Below are 8,006 nucleotides of genomic sequence, written 5' to 3' on the forward strand. Positions count from 1 at the left end.
GACGGAGCTTTGTCTTTGAAGCCCTGGTGTGGATTATCTCGGGGCTTCTGAAGTTGTTTTTTCGCCCGTCAAGGCAGGTAAGTGCGTTGGGAATCTAGGGAGTTCAAGAATCCGGCGCTACGGGCAAGAATAAAGGCCCAGTGAACACACGTTTGATCTCTTGGATGGCTCGCTTTGGGACGGTATATGTAATATACCGTCCCTTTGGGGCTAGTGCCGGGGCAATGTATTTGGCAGGGGCATAAATCTGGCTCGACACTGGTCTGACAGGGGAGGGTGTCATGTACCCCAGGCCCCAGCCAGCGAGAGTTTACGTAAACATGGGCCAAACGCAGGCCAGAATGGGTTGAATGACCGGCAGTTACTTGTCAAACGCAGGCCAGAATGGGTTGAATGACCGGCAGTTACTGGTCAGTGGACTCTCCACTCAGCCGGAGTTCTATGACGCGGGTTCGAATCTATTGCGGAAGGTGCTATGTCCAGTGACCAGTCACTTTATGTCGCCGGTGAATATCTACAGAGTTTTCCAGTGCCACCTTGTACAACTTCTTCTATCACAAGATGATTTCTATAGAAACTAATACTTAAGAACCACCTGTTTGCCTGTATGGAGATGTTACAGTAACAGGTGATCAAAGAGTATTTGGCCATTCCATAGTGGCTTCGGATAATTACCGGCCTTTGATAAATTGTCCTGGGGGGACCCAGCTGTGGTGTGATGATTGAGGACCGGAGCTGCGCAGTGATTGGTTAATAATCCAGATGACTGGATTACAACGAACCTGACGAGTTCGAATTTTCAGACAGGTGGTTGCGATGAAGTGACTGACGTTTCACCTGTTTTTTCTTCTAAAGATTGAGCAAACCCTACATACATTTGCTACCTTCACAGAATTGTGAGGGTACTGAAAATACTTAAAGGTCATCTGCGAGAGCTTAATTATGTATAGCCGTAAGGGATAATTTTCATGGCGTGCCTGAAGAATGCAATGGAGCGTAGTGACACTAATTACCGCCGTACAATACAACATGGACTGATTGATGTACACACCTGCAATGTTCATTGCTTAGGGCCTGATACCATCTGATACATGTAATGTTAAGCTCATCAATTGTCTTGAAACAGCAAAAGCCGAATGCGCTTATATTTGCTTATGTGTTAAGTTCCATTCAGGTATCAGAATTCCTTACTTACCTCCGTGCGGGAGGCATTGTTCTTGGTGTGTGTGTGTGTTATCTACTTCACATCACCTCACCTCACCGGTCCCATAGCCTCACCGGCCGTAGGGGCAGCAATCCCATCAACTATCTACTTCGGCCATTCGTAAATCAAGAAGCTTTTACGACCAATCAGCGATGCGCGATAAAGATTGGATCAAAAGGTGAAATAATGGGACCGGTCACCCTAGTAGGGACAAATCTGTGGCAAACTTCCGTCAAATACTTCTGCTTACACAAGCTATGACCCTTTCAAATTTAATAATTTTCAGCCAGAGAGTATTAAAGGCTTGTAATGTAATCGGATTTTAACAGTCACATTGCACAAGGAGAGATCACATCATTGTTTGGCAAATTAACACCGGCCATGATAATTTTCTTATCGGGAAAGATATTCTTATTCTCCTTTTCTCATGAGATTTGAGAGTCTTGAATTAAGGATGTTCTGTGTGAAATCAAGTTGTGTGTGGTCTGAACGCAAAGTTTCATCAAGACAATCTGATTATTTGCATATTTGACAAGTTGTGACAATACCGCCGATTGGGAGAAGAATATTCTTTGCGTGACGACAACTGCATTCAGGATAGACGGCTATTGTGAGTGTGCAGTGGACTATAGATGATATATAGACATCGGACATACCTTTATAATAACAGGTTACCGCAATTATTGTATGATTCCAGTAAAGCGGAGATAATAGGTGGACTACTCAACTGAGCCTACCTGTGTAACTGGGCAATTACCGGGTCAGGGTGACCCAACAAAAACCATATCGTGCAATTAACATGTTTTTTTTTCCAAATCATTGTTGTCTACATCCGTGTTGTGCTGATACACCGATAACGCAGGATGAGAATGGAGTCAAGTAATAAAGCTTTTGTGGTTTGATTAGGAAAATAGATGGCGTTTGATTCTCGAAGTGTCAGAAGGACCATGAAAAAGCCCAGGTGTTGCCTATGGCCATCCAACTGAAAAGGAGAAAAGACAAAAACAGGCAAACAAGCCTAGTGCGGGAGTCGAACGGAACCAATTTCTCAAATATCCAAGTAGAAAATATATTCACCGCGTCAAAATAGCCATTGTACTGTACAATAAAAAAAATTAACGCAACTTCAAATTACTCTTCAATAGCGCCTGTGCTTACAAAGTAATGACTCAAATCTTAATTGTCAAGCAGCGTTTTCTGCTTAATTTGCCGCTGTCCTTCGGTCGTGCGCATTCGCAAAATTCGCCAGGTGTCCCAAAATAAGCCATTATTTGTCGAAAAAACGGAATTCGATATCGGAATGACGACAAAGCACTGTCCATTAGATAGTTGGAAACTACGTTTGGAGTGAACTAGAATACGGAGTACTTCCCAAGCCAGCTGCCGCCGCACCGCGTGCATACCCGAGACGCTATAGCTGCGTGTTACACCGTGCATTTATATCGATACAGACGCAAAAAATTAACACGCCAACGGATAAAAAAGTCTATACTTGAATTACAAAAAGAAAGAAGCACAAATATACAAGTAAGGTACCTTTTTGGTTCCTGATAAAGTCGACTTGTGGCCTGTGTCTTGACTACTCAGAGCGGCACGGATACGGGTGGATTTGAAGACTCTCGACTAAAATAACGCTGTGAGGAGAACAGTTGTCTGACTGAGAGCTGCTGCGGGTTGGAATGCTTATTTATGGACTTCGTCAGCTGTCTGACAGGTTTTTCCAGGAACAGTTGCGAAAAGGGGTCGGATTGACCATATGAAGCTTTTTTACGACCAATCAGCGACGAGCGATAATGATGATATTTAAATTGACCCGATGGAAAGGTGATAGGTCACCCTGGGGACAAAACTGTGCCAAACTCTCGCCGTTCATGAATTAGTTTGCTTATACAAGTGAAAATCCTTTCAACTTTATTGCATGTACATGTATATACGGCTTTTCAGTCGGATAGTATCAAAAAGACGTGCATTCAGATGCATTCAACGATTTTCACGATTAGACTCAACCATCCACTCCCCTTAAAGGGGTATAGACACGTTTTCCAGACGTTTTAAGAAACAACTGAGATCTATTTTTGGCGAAACCCAAATTTGAGAGCGATTTGTGCCGAATCTTATCTAGTCCTGTTGTTGCGTTCTTGTCTGTAAATTGCTTTGTGGTGTGTTGTTGCAATAGGATGTGGGAAAAGGACGGCTTGATGACAACCAGGAACAAATGTCAGGATGCCCGAGCTTATATAAGCCCGAAATGCACTCAGGTGTGACCCGGAATTTTTCTGTATGATGAGATAATTACCTTCGTCAAGAAGGATATCTTGCTGCAGTTTGTGCGTGCGTGTGTGTGTGTGTGTGCGTGTGTGTGTGTGTGTGTGTGTCTGTCTGTCTGTGTGTGTGCGTGCGTGTGTGTGTGTGTCTGTCTGTCTGTCTCTCTGTGTGTGTGTGTGTGTGTGTGTGTCTGTCTGTCTGTGTGTGTGTGTGTGTGTGTGTGTGTCTGTCTGTGTGGGTGTGTGTGTGTGTGTGTGTGTGTGTGTGGGTGTGTGTGTCTGTGTTTGTGTGCCTTTGAACAGAATAATTCGAAAAATCGCTGATGGATTCTGTTGATATTTGGTAGGTGTTCAGAGGGTCGGGAAAACGAAAGTCGATAATTGGCCTCCTAGCGCCTTTCTACAGTACTACGCAACAAAACTTCCGTTTTTTTATATCTCGTGCTCTGAGCATGCTATGATCAGCGGTGATCTTTCAGTGGTTACGTTAGATTGCTCGCATTCGGGTGATAAGAATGTTTATACTTGCTCGGAGCTACGATTCTTTCCAGATCTAGTGTTGTTGTTTTTTTTGGCATCCCTGAAACAAATATCGTATGTTCTTACGTACATCCCTATGTATAGTCGGACAGCATATGGAAAATTACTATACATGTATGCTTGCTTATTGTACGTTTTCAGTGAAGCGGAGATGATGAATGGAGTGACAAGATACCTGGGTCGATATGTGTGCCAGGGTCACTGACCGGGTCAAACTGACCCAGCAAAATCCTTGACATCAATTTTTTTTCAAATCATCATTGTCTACATCCATGGTGTAGCCATAGCAATAAATAAAAATGGAGCTAAGAAGGCTTTCAGGGGGTTGTTTAGGAAATACATAGTGTGTGGTTCCCATATTGTGAAAAGGGCTATGAAAAAGCTTCAAACCATTGCCTGTGGCATTCCAAAGAAAGGCAGAAGAAAAACAAAAGTATACATGTCTAGTGCCGGAATCAGGTGGAACATATCCAATTGGATGATACGCTTTGGCTTCCAGTTGTTTGATTTTGCAGACTTTAATATGTAGAAAGCCTCTTAGTGATGGATTCATTTCTGCTATTGAATCCATCCATTTTTGTCTAGTATTGAAAAAGGAGCAGACCGGGAGAATCTTTACAGGAAGACACTAGATCAAACTGCATTTGTTCTGTTCATCATTCTAGTACTGAGTGAGGAAAATCACACCGATACCGCCGTAAAAAGGTACTTATTGGAGCTAAGGGGAACGTTGCGGTGGCAATGTTGGGCCACTCGGCGAATCTTTTTGAGAAGTTGATAAGGGTGTGACTGGAGGGCACACCGTAGACACGCCCCTTCTCTGCAAGGGGTATGCGACCATGTCAGTGCCCTGCAATTAAATATGTTGATTGCAAGTTCTTGCCCGAGGGCTAACTGCAGGCACAAACAACATGTAGAATAAGGAAAATACAAAGGTGCTGGGAACTACATTCTGTGATTGTGCTGTGCTACTAAAGTGTACATTCTGCTGGTTTTGTTAGGTTTGATTTCTTCTTTTTAGGCAGTGGAAGACGAATTTCCCCACTTCTTTTATGATGTGCGGGTTCGTCCCGCTTTGTTCTTTGCGCATATAGCCTATTGCATCACACCAAACTGTCCGTTGCGCAGGTTGCATTAATACTACCACCAAGTCGGAAAAGAACTGCATGGTTAAGATTCAGACTTTAGAAGCTGGCATTTCCACCATACAGGCTTTTTATTTGACCTCATCTGCGCCATGTCAGATTACCACAAGGTCGAAATTTAATCCCACTTTCTTTTGATTGTAGTTTATATAGTAACGATAGAAGTATTCTTTTTAGCTACATTATAGGAAAGTTTCCTCGCTTTGAATATTTGTCTAGTGTTGAAAAAATTCATTTTTCTTATGAGCTTTGATCAAACGACATTATACAAACACATCTCAAGCTATATATTTAACATTACTAAGAAACGAGAAGAAGCCGAACAAATGTATTAGAATAGTTTTTAGAATCCATGTTTTAGAGTAGTCTTAGAAACCATGTGTATTGTATAACGACCTTTGTATCCATTTGCCTGGGCATGAATGTGCAATAAAGGCTATTATAAAGGCATTAAGACGTCAATGGGAAGCCTGTTTACGCACCCCTGAAACACCTGTAAGGTGCGGCCCTGACACCCATGAACTTTATCCGTTTATCACTTCCACCTGTCAAATTGTAGTTGTCTGTCGGCGCCAGCCATGGGTTACTGTGGGTCATAGACATTTTGTCCCGCATGTTCCACCTGACCGTAGAATGATCTCTTGTAAAAGCTTTAGGTGGGTACAAAATAAAGACACACACATGAGAAAAGTATTTGTTGCAAGGCTTCTTTTCAATTCAAAGTTGAAAGAGGTGCTGCGTCGCGCTTTCGCGTCCCGTAGAAATAATGCTCATTACGCCCAAAAGCGTTGTCTTCAGCTCTTTTGCATTTATAGATATAACGTTATAGTAGGCATCCTTCCATCTTTGCAGATGATGGTAGCGCTCTGTATGAAGTCACGGTGGTTGACAGGGTCTATACTGTGGCTCTGCAGGCCGATCCTGGCATGGCAGTGAGGGCCACAGTTAGGACAATGTTTATAGTATAAAAGACCAGTTTCTCCAGATCACTTCAGGGTCACTGACGAAAGATGGCGGGTGCCATCTGAAACGTCTTACCGTTTCCAAAATCATATCTAATTGCTTGAGTAACTGCTTTTTGGCGTATCTTAGTACCTGGATGTCTAACCTTCATTGACAAGTTCTGTGCATTATTTTTGGGTCGTATGAGGTTGCACTTCGCCGCAGAAATGTTGCCTCTGAAGACTGGCAGACTATGAGGGCTTTCTAAATGATTCTCGCTCTTTTTGAAAATTCTAGATCCAGCGGATGTTGTCGAACTGAAATTCTTTTTTTTAAGTATTGTATTAAACAATTACCACTCGTTATAGATTTGTGCAGTTTATTTTGTACGAACAACGCCCTTTTTGCTTGACCAATTACACCTCTTTGCGCTGGGGGGCTCTCCTTACTCGTGATGTACTAAACTTAATCTGCTGTTCCATATCCCAGTGCTTGTATAACGTTGTATCTGCACCAACAGAAATGCTTCATAGTCCTGTAACTTTATGGTCTCATTGATGTATTACTCAAAAACTTCACGGCTGCATGGACGCATGTTTTTGGCGGTGAGAAAATTCCCTTTTAGCCTGTGGAACTGATGTCAAAAGTTAGACTGTTGAAAGCTTGCTTGTAACTGAAGAAATTAGCAGGTAAAGTTTGACAGCCGCGCGCTAGGTCGGAGGTACACAGTCCTGGGTTCTGAGTGGGGCGGTTGTACACTAGCAGGGAAAAAGTGCCTTTTGCAATGAGACCATGGGAGCCATAGAAGTCAATGAGAGCCTTCTTCAAACTTGTACTACTGTGTAAGCACTCAAACGGACGCGAACCGACTGGAATGTCGTTATCTATCAATCTTATTAACAAACAATCTCTTGCGTGATGACCTTGGCGATTGTAAGTCCTTGTCCTCGTCTTTTGTGTTCAAATAGAAAAAAAAACAGGAGAGATCACACGTGAGGCCAACGAAGTCAAGTTGCCTACTGGAGATGACGGCCCAAACAAGAAGATAAAAACGTAGGGATTAAACCTTACACAAAGCGGGCACAATCTGGTATCCGGTCCGCAAAGCTCGTTCTTGTGGGGCACAATAGCTTAATAAAATAGCTTTAAGGACACGGCTTCAAACTACTCTTCCATAAATCCTGTACCCAAATGTCAATCGTCAAACAGCGTTTTCTGCTCAATTTGAGACCGGCCTTCGTTTGTGTAATAGCGTGTTCACAAAATTAGCCAGGTGTCCCAAAAAGAGTTCTTATTCAAAATTGTCGGATAACAGAATTCCATATCAGAATCAAGACAGGGCATTGTTCATTAGACAGCCGGAAACTACGTTTGGAGTAAAAAGAATGCTTCCTTAAGACGACATTCCACTTGACGGCGCTCTCATGGCGCTCTCGCTGCGATGGCAAATTTGCCTCATCGCCGTGGGAGCGCCGCGATGTCAGAAAAAGCTGCTCAAATGAAATGTCTCCGGCGACCCCAACGCGCTCTCAGCGACGAAAAACTCAAATATAAGCAACTTCAACGGGCGACCAAAGATTTGAAAGATTACTTAACGGATTTCAGAGGTAAAGATCGATATTTCTTACGGCACCCCACCGAGCTCTCGCCGCGCTCCCATGGCGACCTTGGCGATTCCTAGCCTGGTATCCAGCCGTAATATAGCTCCCGAGTCTCTTCTCTCCTCTTTGCAATTAAATACACATGCAGAAATTAACATACCAAAGTATAAAGTGTATACTTGAACAACAACAAAAAGAAGAAGCACAAATATACAAGTAAGGTACCTTTTTGTTTCCTTAACTGGAGGATAAAGTTGACTTGTGGCCTGTGTCTTGGGGGCGGTACGGGTGGGTTTGACACCTCGCCTAA

The sequence above is a fragment of the Branchiostoma floridae genome, chromosome 14 (assembly GCF_000003815.2).
Source record: "Branchiostoma floridae strain S238N-H82 chromosome 14, Bfl_VNyyK, whole genome shotgun sequence".
Taxonomy (NCBI): domain Eukaryota; kingdom Metazoa; phylum Chordata; class Leptocardii; order Amphioxiformes; family Branchiostomatidae; genus Branchiostoma; species Branchiostoma floridae.